Here is a 13986-nt window from a genome sequence, read left to right as displayed (position 1 = left end):
CGCGTGCTTCGCCATCGTCACACAGCCCGGCCATGCGCCGACCACCCTGCTGCCTCCACCTGCGTCACCAGCGATGCATGGGCCATCACAGCCCTGCTGCCCCCACCAACGCTACAGCGCAGCTCAGCACTGACCTCCTCTAGGCAGAAGCATCCTGTTAAAGATGAATTTGAAAGGGGAATGAAAGATGCAATGCTTTTAAAGTGGAAAATGAAGGCTGAGAGGAGCTTTGGAGGGGGTCTGCCAGACTTGAACAACTAGAGAAGCACGACTGTCTCACACACTTGGTTTGACTAGTTAAGCAAACAGCTGTACTGCAGATGTCACAAAAAAACACCGTCAGGAGAGCAGCTCCGGGCAGCTTACTGCAGCACTGAGAACATACATTATAGTCCAAGAGGAGGTGGAAATGTTTTTGGCATGTGGGAGCGCAAGAGTCATTGAAAGTACAAAATGCACAATTCCCCAAGGACAAATTCACTATCTGTGTCAGCAGGCACATTTCACAATGTGAACACAGTAGCAAGATCTCAAATCACTACCTAATCCTATTCATCCCCATGAACGTGCCTTCCTGCCAAGCCACTGGCTCGGACCTGATGAGTCAGATGGCATTTTAAGCTTCAAGTTGTTGGAGCTCGCTCTCTGCCGCATCCCTAACTGGCACCACACTCCCCGACCGCATGTGCTGGTTTTGGCTGGGATAGAGTTAATTTTCTTCATAGTAGCTGGTATGGGGCTACCTTTTGGATTTGTGCTGGAAACAGGGTTGATAATACAGGGATGTTTTCCCTACTACTGAGCAGTGCTTACACAGAGTCAGGGCCTTTGCTGCTCCTCACCCCACCCCACCAGCGAGGAGGCTGGGGGTGCACAAGGAGTTGGGAGGGGACGCAGCTGGGACAGCTGACCCCGACTGCCCAAAGGGACATTCCAGACCATAGGACGTCGTGCTCAGCATAGAAAGCTGGGGGAAGGAGGAGGAAGGGGGGACGTTCAGAGTGATGGCGTTTGTCTGCCCAAGTAACCGTTACGCGTGATGGAGCCCTGCTTTCCTGGAGATGGCTGAGCACCTGCCTGCCGATGGGAAGTGGTGAATGAATTCCTTGTTTTGCTTTGCTTGCATGCGCAGCTTTTGCATAACCTATTAAACTGTCTTTATCTCAACCCACGAGTTTTCTCACTTTTACTCTTCTGATTCTCTCCCCCATCCCACTGGGGGAGGAGTGAGCGAGCGGCTGTGTGGGGCTTCGTTGCCGGCTGGGGTTAAACCCCGACACCGCAGCACACCAGATAAAATGTGCCACCAGAGAAGCACCACTGCCTCTAAGGAGAAGCTCACCGGAACCAGTCTGGCAGAATTGTACCCACATTTTCCATGGGTGTTTGAATTTAAGCAAACAAGCAGAGGGAAGGGCTGGCATTGCTCACACCAGGCTCACGTGGAGGAACCAGTCCTGGGCCCTACACCAGAAATCCAAGCAGGATTTTGGAAGGATGGAGCCAGGCAGGAGGAATAGCAAAAAGCAAACCCTGGTCCGCTCCCATCCCATTGCCTGCTCTCACAGGGACTGTACCAGCAGCTTTCTAGCACCGGGAACTCGATGGTCCCAGGGGCGAGGGGAAGCTGAGGGTGGCCCAGCAGAAGCAGATCCCCCTGCCCAAGCAGAGCCATAGGCTGCGGCTAATGGTAAGTCATTTGTTTTGCAAAATTGGAAGCCAGGGGGGAAAAAAAAAAAGTCTCCGAGTTCAAAGCAGATCTCATGTGACAACAAGCGGCAAACGAAAGTCAAAACAAGAATAAAATTGAGAGAAATTATGTAGGCAATTGTTGTAATGACTATCAATTACTGGCTGTATTGAATTACATAATGATACAAGCAACTCTGAAATGCTTTGAGAGCGTTCAGTTATAAGCAATACCAGATCAAAATGACTCTGAAAGAGCCGAATCACTGCGTTGTGGTGCAGTATCATATTCCAGTCAGTTAATTATGATGACCCCAATCCAATTTTTATTAGTCATAGCCTTAGAAAATACCCTGCTCCTGAGAAGGTAGAAAGCCTCTCATGAATCCACCTCTATCTTACAGGGATTCTGCCCCACCTCGTGTGGCAAACATTAAGCAAAACTTTGGAAGAATTTTTATTGCATAAAAAAACAACCCCAGGAAAAAGCCCTTGCAAGCATTTTTAACAACTAATTAAAAAAACCCACAACACTGAAAACCTTTAGATGGGGTCCTTTTCCCTGCTAGGGCTCCTGACCCAGCCTTTGGCAGCGCTCACCCAGTACAAACTGGCCTCACAGCTGGGGATTACTGGGTGCCACATCCACACCCCACTTCCCTGGAAATCCCACGTTTTCCCCCTTGCCCACAGCATTTGCCAACTCTACAAAGGTGGAACTGATGCTTTTTCTTTCTTCTGGGAAGCAGGGGGAATAACGTTTCTTTATTTGCAGAAGTGATCTCAAATTCCAGAGGAACACATTAACTTTTATCAAAATCTGTAACTAAAATATAGCAATATACTGCTCAGCAATAGCTGTATTCTCAATCTGAAGGAGAAAGGAAGAATAAAAAGGTTTCTTAAATAAACTGGTAGCTGGGATAAAATTACCATTGCCGCCCTCCTCGCAGCCCGTGCAGACAAACCATGCCTTTGAGTATTCACGGTCCTGCCAGACTTGATCCAGCCCGGATAAACCATCAATCTGATTACGGCCACAAACGTTAAGTATGAAACGTATCATCAGAAAGATCTGTTTGTGGTATGATACGCTCCTAACCCTTCCCAGCCAATCTGAGAAGGAACGCCTTCAAGAAGCTTAAAGCCAAAACTTAGCAGGAGAAGCAAAAACCCGGGAGCACAGAAATCATCTCTTTATTGGAGTCTTTGGGACATTTACAAATGACTACACTTCTTTGCAAATTCCGTTTTCAGCTAACCAGCAACCACCTCGCCCAAAATACATTACATGAAATATGTTGGCTTGGAAGCGTTTTCCTCTCAGAGGGAGAAAGAAAAACTCCCATCTTTGAGCTCCCACAGAATACAGATGTGTTATTAATGATGATAAAACATCCTTTGAAGAGGGAGGCGGGCAGAGGCAGACTGAGCGCTGCGGTCTGCACCCAGCCAAGCCAGCCCGGTATTTGAGGTGAGGAAGGGCTCACGCCTGAACCAGCAAAATGAACGGGAGTTTTGCCATGAATTTCTCTGGTGCAAAACTGGGCCCTTGGACAAAGCAAGCAAAATACTTCAGATTCGTTCCTCTTCCAAAACACACATGCATGTCCACAGGCACGCTCAAACCTATTATACACCCACAGTATCACCCTCACTGCAATCCCAGCTCCACTCTCAATAGCAGAGACCAAAGTTAAACAGCAATTAAAACCTCCGAAAGGTACAGCAGCAGCACCGCAGTTGGAAGCAATTTAAGCTTCACTCATATTTACATGGCCTGCGAATCCATGCCAGACAATTTTAGAAATCTCTTTACAAGCAAAGCCAGTGTTTCCTCTGCTCAATGGGTATAAGAACCCTCAAAAAATTTAAAACACAAATAATTGAGGTTTCCTCATGACAGTGATCCAAACTATTAGATTTCACAGGGAAGTAGGAGAAGACTAGGGGGAATAGGGAGGGCGTCCAAGATCAGATGCAATGTCAGCAACTCCAAGAGAGGACTATGCTGCAGGTAAGAAGCATTTGATCCAGCGTCTGTGCACAATTCCCGAGGGATCCATCGGAGGTGAGCAGGAAAAGCAAGCCTGGATTCACCGGGGGAAGCCACTAAAAAGCTGTAGTTTGACACTATCCAGACTTCATTCCAGAAAGTAATTGCCAAATCTTGCAGATTATTCTATTTAAAAATAAACCCCACGATTCTCTGCAGCCACTGTCTGGAGTGACACCGGCTACCCCGAAAATGTGATTTCTTCTGCAGCACTCAGCACAGGCTGGGCACCTCATTACAAGAAGCTGAAAAGGTGGTGGGAGGTCAGAAAAGCACAACAAACCTGACAAAAAGCTTCAGAAACCATCACGCAAGGAAAAGTTTAAAGCTGAATATGGAGAACTCAGCTGAGAATTAGCCAATGTGGGGGCAGAGGAAGACTGGTAGTCAAGGACAGATACTTGACGGATGTAAATGTTAAAAAAAGCAAAACAAAGCACATTGAAATGAAGCTTGAACTGATCATCAGGAGAAAAAAAAAAAAAGGCTGAAGATCTCTGCCAGAGCACAGAGGGCAGAGATGCCATAGAGCTTGGAGCATTTGAAAATAGGTTAGACAAACTCTGGGACTTCTCTTAATTGAGCAGAGGCAGCGAGATCACGTGGTGCAAGCAGCTTTTTCACCTCCAATTATCTTCTAGATCAAAACAAAAAAAAAAGAAAAAAAACCCCAAGATGCCAGCAGGATAGCTTCTCCTCATGCCTTACAAACACTCGGTTCTCCTCCACCCTGACACGACCCTGCATTTCTAGCTAGCAACAAATCTAGTGAGAAAAATCTTGGCCTCTGTCACCACAATCGGACAGACACACTGCAACTGTACAAGCAGCAAGCCAAGTTACGTATTTGCTGTTTTAAAAACATTGCACAATGGCCTTAGGTTCTGCATAACCCACAGAACTGCAAGACACAACCCTTCTTGCTTCACAAGGTGACATAAAAGTTATGTACATGTGTGCCTCTACCTCCCGACTCACTGTCTAAACCAACCTTACTCCAGTCTTCAGTACCAGCCAGCAGGAACCCCTTTCGCTGCTACAGAATGCACAGCAGCTCCAAGGGAGCATCAGATCCCCGGTGAAGTGTAGTGATAAAGGGGAGGGAAAGGAGACAATAAAAATACAACACCGTTATAAACTGCCTCGCATGCTACCCGTGAGCGGTCCAGACGTTTTGCATGAAAAGTCAAGTTGTCCTCAAGACCTTTCCGCCCCGCATCTTGTTTACAAGTCCACGGAGCATGTAATGGGTCCCAGCAAGCTTTTCAAGTGGCACAACAGTCCGTGTTTGACAAACAGCCACCCGTTACAGATTGCTGGAGGACCATCACATGGCTGTATCCTCTCCGCTCAAGGCTACCCCTATCGAGGGGGTGTCATCCCCAGCTGCTGGGACCTCAGCACCATCCTTTCCATACACCTTTTAATATGAAGGTGCTGGCAATAACCTCGGTCCCTATCAACTTTTATCATTTCAGAGAAGAACAAACTGTCTCTAGACTTCCGTGCCTTGATCTCTTCTAGTCCACACCAGCACTTCACCGCCAATACCACAACCATGAAGCTCTTTAAGGCAGTCTTTCAACAACCCAAGCTACTTAAGCAAAAAACCAAACCAACTCCCCGCCCCCCCAGTTTTTCTACCCATGGTTTTCATCATGCAAAGCAAAAAAAAAAAATCATAACAGAAATTCACAACCATGTAATCTTTATGGAATAGATGCCAGTTGGTCTCTTTCCTTTGAGATTTAGCTAATAATCATTTCAGCCAAATAATCTGACAGCAATGAGCTCAGTAGCCCATAAATGCCTCTGGTGTTTTACTGAACACTAAAGGCAACACTTGCTGCTCTCCAGCTCCCTGGTACATGTGGGTACACACACACATGCTTTCCTTAACCCTTCAACCCTCTCTGAACCCTTCAATGAATCAGCTGGCTGCGATGACTTGCTGTGCTTAAATTTAGCAGTTTGTTCCACCACCACCCCATGCATACCTTCCACGCATCCACCCGTGTGGGCAGAAGCCAGGAGGAAGGAGGGGGAGAAGAGGAAGCAGGTTCCTCCTCCTCTTGCGAGGAGGCCAGAGGGATAGTAAGAGGACTGGAATTTGCTCCTCGTTAACTCCCTGCCGATTGCTACCGGATACCTTCATGAGCCATCAAACCCTGGCACCTCCCTTGCAAGCTTCCCAGTTCCAGTTACAGTACAACCTTTGTTTACATGTTGAAGCTTCCTTTTAGTCATCTTAACACCATTTTACCCACCTGCTGATGGTCCTATCCTTTAACTTTCACCTGAGCTGGATTTCCATTTTTCAAAAGACCCCTTTTTGGCCCAAGTTACGTCTGCTTAAAACAAAATAGGTCAAGAAACTTTCCCAGAACTCCTCCCTTTATTACCCTGCACATCTGCTGGGAGCTTACAGACCCCATCACCAACCCCTTCTCCTCCACACTCAGTGTGCCTTCTTGCTTTTCTAAGCTGCAGGCTCGCACTAAGTCCTCTTGCACACAGAGGCATCACAAACATTACTTTTTCTCTTCTGTCATACCTCTGCAAAAGGTACCAGGCTGCGTTCCCTGGAGAGCCCAGTACCTGTGGCCTCAGCCGTTGTCCCATCAACCGCACCACGGCGTTCAGCACTTGCTGTACCGAGAGACGGTTGTTCTGCACACCAAGAGCTAGCTATCCAAATCTCTTGCTGAAGATACACGTATCTAAAAAGCAGAACGTATTTCAGCATGGACAGCATTACTGGTAGCTGTGCTCAGTGGGAAGCAACAAGCGACTTAAAAGGGACAGCCAAGGCAAGAAGCCTGTAGACAACCACTTCTAAGCTGGGTCCATACAAACAGACAGCTTTTAGTGGCACAAAACCTCCCTGGACATCCTGCTTCAATTTAGGAGAGACCTTAACAGTTCGCAACCAGTCCTCACTCAGGTCAAGATCTCAAAGCACTTTACAGGCTTATTGTCACACCTTTAAAGCTCCGGCACAATTCCCATGTCAGAATCAAGGCACAAGGCGCTGCACGGGGCCGGAGCGGCAGGTCTGGGCTGAGCCACACACGCTGCCGGCACTAACAAATGCCAGACCTGCCTGCCACGCACCCGCGGTCTGCCTGCCCTTATTTCCTACGTACTTGGGCCGCTCCATACCAAACGCGCAGAGAGAGGCACGCTAAGGCCAACGGTCCCCTGGTAAGCTCCCACCGTGCCCCGAAGCGATGGCCATCATGCATGGAGTCTGTGAGCCTCCACGGAGCGACTCGCACGCCGACGTGAGCGGACCGTCTGCTTCTGCTTTCTCTGCCAGCAACAGCAACGGGGGGGGATGTGCAGCGGCACAGAGCGCCCAGACCGCAGCGGGAAGATGCAAGTCAGAGGCTTTATGCTGAATAAAGCTTCTCTCACCCGGCAGATGCAGGAGCGCATTGCCGAGATGATCTCGTAACTCCCCCCGGGTGCCATGACGCTACCTGGTTAATCACGCAATGAGGCAGTAAGCGATGCCGTCTGCACAGTGCCCCTTACCAGCAACAATCTGACAAAGAAGTTACACGTCTCCACTTTATAGAGGTGTTTTCTAAAAGAAATGCCTCTATTTTATCTTTAAGAGGTGTTTTTACCATGAGGACAGAGATAAAAAACCCTCCACCAAAACACTCCTTCACACATGATGATTTGCTTTGTCATGCCACTTTAATACACGCACAGCAGCTACAGCTAGAGAATTAAAGCAGATCTCCTGGGTGAGCACATAGAAATTTCATGACAATACCTGCACGCCTCAAAAAAACCACCTTTTTTCTTGTAGCAACGCCAGCACAGGCCAACGTACAAAACGTCAACAAATTCATTTCCATCCCCTGGTATGCTGCTAGAGCTCTCTCCATTTTGGGTCATACCAGGCAGCTTCAAATTACACCGCATCTGATCCGCTGCAAGGAAACACAAGCTCACCATGGTACAAAGCAACAGAAAGGAGAAAAAAAAAAAGTGCATTCAGGATTGTGAAACCCGTGATAAGCGAGGTACTCCGTACTCGGCACGGTGCCAGCAAGCCCACGCAGGGACCCTCAGCAGCGAGGGGGGCAAGGAGCAGCTTGAGATCCCGGGATCTCGCTGCCGGTCCCTTACACATGGGAGCCGCTCACACAAACCTAAACGTGTTATTGATGGAGAACAAAGAGAGGGGATGCGGGCTTCCAGTGGCATTGCCGAGATGCTCTGTTCCCAGCGGATTGGGACCCGGGAAAGGTGAGCTCCAGCTTCACTGGGCTCCCTCCATACCTCCTGCCTCCATTTAAGCCCACGCATGCCCTTCACCCGGGACAACCCAAAGGCCGGCGATGCAGACGCTGCCCTTGCTCATGTTAAAAGCTCTTCCAAGGGCTGCCGCCGTCGACACGAGCCGCCTTTGCTCATCACCCCTTCAGCAGACAGGGGACCACCGAAGGCCCAGTGCGGAGGCTCCCCGCCGGGTTACGCCAACCCCGGTGCCCCGTGGCAGGGAGCCACCGACTCGCCTCACGCCCAGCGCCCGCGGCTCCTTCCCTGGGGGGCACCCGGAACACGCAGCCCCACGGACACGAGCGTTGGGCAGGTGTGAGGGGAGGCCCCGGCCTGACAGGGCCCCACAGGCCTCACCGGGCCCCGGGGTGGGCCCAGGCCCGGTGCAGGCCCCGGTGCTCGGGGGGGGGGAGCCGCCGGCCTCACCTGCTCGGCACCGTAGGCCGTGGCGAACTGGACGAACTCCTCCACACGCACGAAGCCGTCGCCGTCCCGGTCCAGGGCGTCGAAGACGGGGCGGAGGCGCGGCTCCTCCTCCGGCCGGGCCGGGGGTTCGGCGGGGACCCCCAGGGTCGGGGAGCTCCCCTGCTCCGGCGGGGACCACGGCGGCGGCCCCTGGGCGGGCTCGGCGGCCTCAGGTGCCCAGAGGCCCGGCTCCAGCTCCAGCTCCAGCTCCGGCCCGTCCCGCCGCGGCCCCCGGGGGAGCGGGGGCTCGGGCACGGCCGCCGGCGGATGCGGCTCCATTTTCACCGGCGGCGCTCAGCGCCGGCCGCCGCCGCCGCCCGCCCCGCCGCTGCCCGGCGGCCATGCCCCGCGGCCATCACCCCCTCACATCGCGGCCGCCCGGCGGGGCGGTACCCGGTACCGGTGCGGCGAATGCCGGTGCCGGTGCGATCCCAGCGGTAGCTCCGCCCGCGCCCGGGCACACCGCTTTGTGCGAGGCGGCGCCGGCCCCGCCCGCCGCGCCGACACCGGGGGCGGCCCCGTCGACCCGCCCCGCCCGCCCGGGAGCGGCGGCTCCGAGCGCCGGGGGGACGCGGTTCCTCCCCGCGGTCGCGGGTGAGTGGGAAGGAGGCGGCGGCGCCGAGAAACAACCCCGCCGCCCGCCCGCCCGCCCGCGCCGCCGCTCCGGGTCAGCCCGCGGCGAACCGCCAGATCCAACCCGGTAGCCGCCGCAGTAGCCGGGCGGTGACGTCACTCGTCTGCCAGTGCGCGCCCCCCCCCCCCCCCCGACGCGGCGCGACACCGTGCGGAGGCCCCGCCCCTTCCCCCGCCCCGGCTCGTGCGCGGCCCGGGGCGGGCGGGGAAGGGCCACGCGGTGCGCGAGCACGTGCCGCCCGCGGCTCCCTCCGGGGGGGCGGGGGGGTCACCGTGCACCGGGCCCCGTGCACCCCACCACGGTACCAGCGTGCACCACGCCTCGTGCACCCCTCCGGGGGTGAACCGTGCACCGGGGTGGGGGGGGGGGCACCGTGCACCGGGGCCTGCACACCCCTCGGCGGGGGGGGGGTGGTAACCACGCACCGGAGGGAGCACCGTAGAGCGGGCCCCATGCACCCCACCGGGTGGTCACCGTGCGCCAGGCCCTGCGCGCCCCACCAGCACCGCCCTGCCCCGTGCACCCCACCAGCCTCCCCGTGCCCTTCGCATCCCCCCAGCGTCAGCCGCCCCGCCGAGCCGCCCCTCGGAGCCCCGGCCCGGGGCTCTGCCACCCCAGCTCCCCCTTGGCCAGCACGGCTGCCGGTAACGGGCACGAACCCACAGATTTTATCAACGCGGCTGTTGACGGTTCCAGCCTGTTACGGCAGTTCGGCATCACCAAACACCGGTTGTGCCCGGTCTCAGCCGCCGCGGCACGACCGGCCGCCACTAGCGTCTGGAAATGGGTGCCACGACGCGGGGAAAGAGCAGGCAGAGGGTTTAGGCTGTCGGCCGCCGGCGAGGGTCCGCGGTGCACACACACCCCTCGCGCTGCCTAGGGCTGCCTGCACAAACCACCGTCCGATTGCTGTCCTTTTAATGAATTAATTCACAACTTCAGGGGCTTGCAGCCTGCAGACTCAGTGCACCGGCAATTTCTGCACGCACACGCGCACGCCAGCGGGGCCCCGTCAGTGTTTGCACCTTCATCTCCCGTGCAGGGGTGAAGGCAGGTCCCTGGGCTGCCTGCACCCGCCCGGTGCCGGCAATGTCGGTGCCCAGCAGCCACAGTGCTCTCCTCCACTCGCTTCCGCACCCGCCTGCACGTTGCTGGGCTCGACGCTGCCTGGACCATCGAGCCATCGGCCCCGCAGGACACACTGGGGCGACCCTGCTAACGCACCCGTGAGCTGGCCGAGCAGACAGAATCGCAACCCCTGGGTATAATTAGCAGCAAACCTGATGAGCAAGAGCGTCCCTGGCCTGCCCAGGGCCCCTCGTCGCCAGGCTGCCCAGGTGATGGATGCGTGTGACGTCTCACGACAAGCCTGGTTGGGGCACGACGTGTCCCCCAGCATGGCTTTCCCAAAGCTGGGGAGCCCCGGCACATTTGGCCCCAAAAGCCGGAGTTCAGCAGCATCCCCGGATGGGAGGGAGGAAAAAAAAACCCCGTCTGATCAGACCGGCGCTGGGAAGGATTGAAACCCCCGCTCCAGATCCTTTTTCTCATCGTAGCCATCCCCAAAGCTCACGGGGCGGGAGGGGGCTCGTTTGTCAGTCCCACAGGAGGAAAGCTCTCGGCTGCACCGGCTGCCCTCCCTGGGCGACATCTGCCTAAACCATCCTCCGCAAAATCCCCTCGGAATTATAATTCCCCCAGTTTCCAGACAGCTCAAGCGCCCAGGTTTCCTGCCTGTGCTCGCTGCTGCCCGGGCTGGGCAGGGGGATAACGTGCCCGCAGGGCTGGAGGGGCAAGCCTGACGCTGCGAGCTGCAGCTTTGCACCCCTCGATGGGTTTCTGCAGCTCCAGGATCAAGGCCGGGCTCAGAGCTCCTTCCTTCCTTCCCCTGGCACTGGAGGTGCACAGCCAGGCTGCCGCCCTGCGGCATTCCCCCTTCCTTCAGCGGCCACGGAGCCGGGACAGCCCTGAGCCCCTGCGCAGGAGCTCTCCCTGCTTCTGACACCCCCGGCCTCCGCTCAGGCTGTGGCCCCCACGGAGGTTTCCACACACCGGCAAGCAACGCAAGCAGCTCTGCCTGGCTCCGTCCTCACCGAATGGGGTGGCACCCACGCCAGCTGGGCCAGGAGCCCAGCTCAGCAGCGAGCCCGGAGCAGCGTGGCACAGCCTGGCCGTGGCAGCAGCTCCGGGGCTGCCTCTCCTGCAGCACCTTTCCTTTGTGCGTCTCTTCTTGCTGCAGGGAGGGTGGAAGCCTCACCTTGCTCCCTGTGGGCACAGGGCTCTCCCTTCACCTCTGCCCCATGTCACCCCAGCCTGAGGTCAGCACATCACAGCACAGATTCCCCCCCTGGAGCCCGTGAAGTGTCTCTGCGTCCCCCCCCACACTCACCGAGGGGCTGCCAGGGCTTTGGCTAAAGCTAAGCCTCCGGGAGGGACCACGTCTGTTACTACACGCAGGGACGGTCCCCAGCTCGCTTGGTTGTGGTTAAACAAGACGCAGTTAAATATGTGGAGCCTTCCAGAACAAGGGATGCAGGTCATAGAATCCCAGAATGGTTTGGGTTGGAAGGGACCTTAAAGATCATCTCGTTCCAACCCCCCTGCCATGGCCAGGGACACCTTCCACTAGACCAGGCTGCTCAAAGCCCCATCCAGCCTGGCCTTGAACACTGCCAGGGATCCACAGCCTCTCTGGGCAGCCTGTTCCTGTGCCTCACCACCCTCACAGTGAAGAACTTCTTCCCTACATCTAATCTAAATCTCCCCTCTTGCAGTTCAAAGCCATTCCCCCTTGTCCTGTCACTACATGCCCTTGTGGAAAGTCCCTCTCCGGCTTTCCTGTAGGCCCCCTTTAGGTACTGGAAGGCTGCCATAAGGTCTCTCCGGAGCCTTCTCTTCTCCAGGCTGAACAACCCCAACTCTCTCAGCCTGTCTTCACAGGAGAGGTGCTCCAGCCCTCTGATCATCTTCATGGCCCTCCTCTGGACTCGCTCCAACGGGTCCATGTCTTCCTGTGCTGAGGGCTCCAGAGCTGAACGCAGTGCTGCAGGTGGGGTCTCACCAGAGCGCAGCAGAGGGGCAGAATCCCCTCCCTCAACCTGCTGGCCACGCTGCTTTTGATGCAGCCCAGGATACGGCTGGCTTTCTGGGCTGTGAGTGCACGTTGCCAGGTCACGTTGAGCTTCTCATCAACCAACACCCCCAAGTCCTTCTCCTCAGGGCTGCTCTCAATCCATTCTCCGCCCAGCCTGTATTTGTGCTTGGGAGGTCAGGGCGCAGAAGACTGCACTGGGCAGCTAGGACCAACAAACATCACACAAGTACCTTCTCCAGGAGAAAAATACTTGTCCCGTTATCTGGGAAGAAAGATACTGTGGCTGGAGGCAAATCCCAGGAGAGACCCAGGCAAAGGACAATGCCCACACCCCAGTCCAAGCACCATATCCCCATCCCCTCCGAAGGGGTCGGCATGTCTCTCACCGAGTCCTTCAGCACCTCCCCATCACCTCTGCTGATGGGCCCAACGGCTGCTGGAACCATCTCCCCAGAGCCAGCTGGGGCCGAGGAGGTGGCAGGTCCCCAAGCACCGCTGGCCTGGAGTGCTTGGGACACAACAGCCACCAAGGACTGGGGCTGCACAAGGCTCTGCTAGTGGGAACACTGGTTTTCCATCCTCCCTCAGGGCCCAGTTCGGACCACCAGCATCAGTCAGCACGGCAGGGCACAGGTGCTGGCTTTGCTCGTGCAGCAGTGACCAAAGACGTGACTTAGCCTCCTCAAGCTCCTGCCACTGCCGGCTCGCAAGACGACAAGGAGCACAAGGAAACCTGCCCGAGCTCCCAGCAGTCAGAGGCTGCAGGATCAACTCCCTGCGCAGGCAAACAGATGAGAAGTGTCGCAGCTCAGGGTGGAAGTTCTTTATTCGTGGCCTGGAGGAAGGAGCAAAACCTGGCAAGTCTACAATCAAGTAGGAAATGCAATCAAGTAGGAAAACAAGCTTGACGGAATTCAGGATAAGCTTAAAAATCACCGTCAGCAGCAGGAGGCCGCTGCACGCGAGCGGTGTGTGTCCCCTGAGGCGCTGGCACCAGGGACGTGTTTGGCTCCAGCAGCCCAGTGCAGACCCGGTGCGGCCCCTGCAGCTCGTCAGCTCAGCTCCCGGCTCGGAAAAGACTGAATTTCAGCTAGCCCTTGATTTACCCTCAGCTGTAGTGTCTGTACGAAGAAATGAGAGAGCATGAGATTGGCGTGACAGACAGATGGGTGCCAGCCAGACAACTGGACATCTCAGGCTCCCAACAGATACAGTGCTACGGTCCGCAGCAGTACAGAGCCAGCTCTGGTGGGATTTGACCTCACACCACCTCTGTTCCTGGGACAGGGACAGCCCAGCTGCATCTGCGTCAGCCTCCGGGGACCACTGCCCCATCCAGGAACCCCCCCCGGAGGGGATGGGGCCATTTCCCCCTGCCAGGGGCCAGCTGGGGTCCTTGTTTCCCCTCCAAGAGCTGCCAGCTACCGCTGCCAAGCCAGAGCTGGCCCCAGCGTGAAGGCTGATCTCAACCCCAGACGGGCTGAACTATTCCCCCTTCCCAAAAAGGGAGCTGCTGCTGGGGGTCTTGGGCAGCTCTCAGGCTGAGATGGGGGAGAGGGGAGAAAGAGGACGGATATCCATGGGCGGCACTGCCTGGGACTCGGGAAAGGCCAGGAAAGCAACTCAGAGGGAGACGCAAATGGACAGTGAACAGCACAGCCCTCCCACCCGGCGCCGTCCCTGCGCCCTCAGCCATGTCAGCTCAGAAGAAAGTAACAGCACAGAACGGGGGTGGGCTTGCTCCCCCCCCCA

General features: G+C 55.9%; 1 protein-coding gene across 1 annotated transcript in view; it reads right to left on the bottom strand.

Annotated features, from left to right (window-relative positions):
- The window catches only part of RAB11FIP3 (RAB11 family interacting protein 3), an 82165-nt gene extending 73404 nt beyond the window's left edge, over positions 1-8761 (bottom strand). The window contains exon 1 of the mRNA XM_050906084.1: positions 8468-8761. The gene's annotated coding sequence lies outside the window, so the exon portion shown is untranslated. The remainder of the gene's footprint in view (positions 1-8467) is intronic.
- Positions 8762-13986: the final 5225 nt, after the last annotated feature.

Source organism: Gymnogyps californianus, chromosome 15 (genome assembly GCF_018139145.2).
Source record: "Gymnogyps californianus isolate 813 chromosome 15, ASM1813914v2, whole genome shotgun sequence".
Lineage (NCBI taxonomy): Eukaryota > Metazoa > Chordata > Aves > Accipitriformes > Cathartidae > Gymnogyps > Gymnogyps californianus.
Note: the sequence above shows the minus strand (reverse complement) of the source record. Positions and strands in the feature narration are given on the sequence as shown.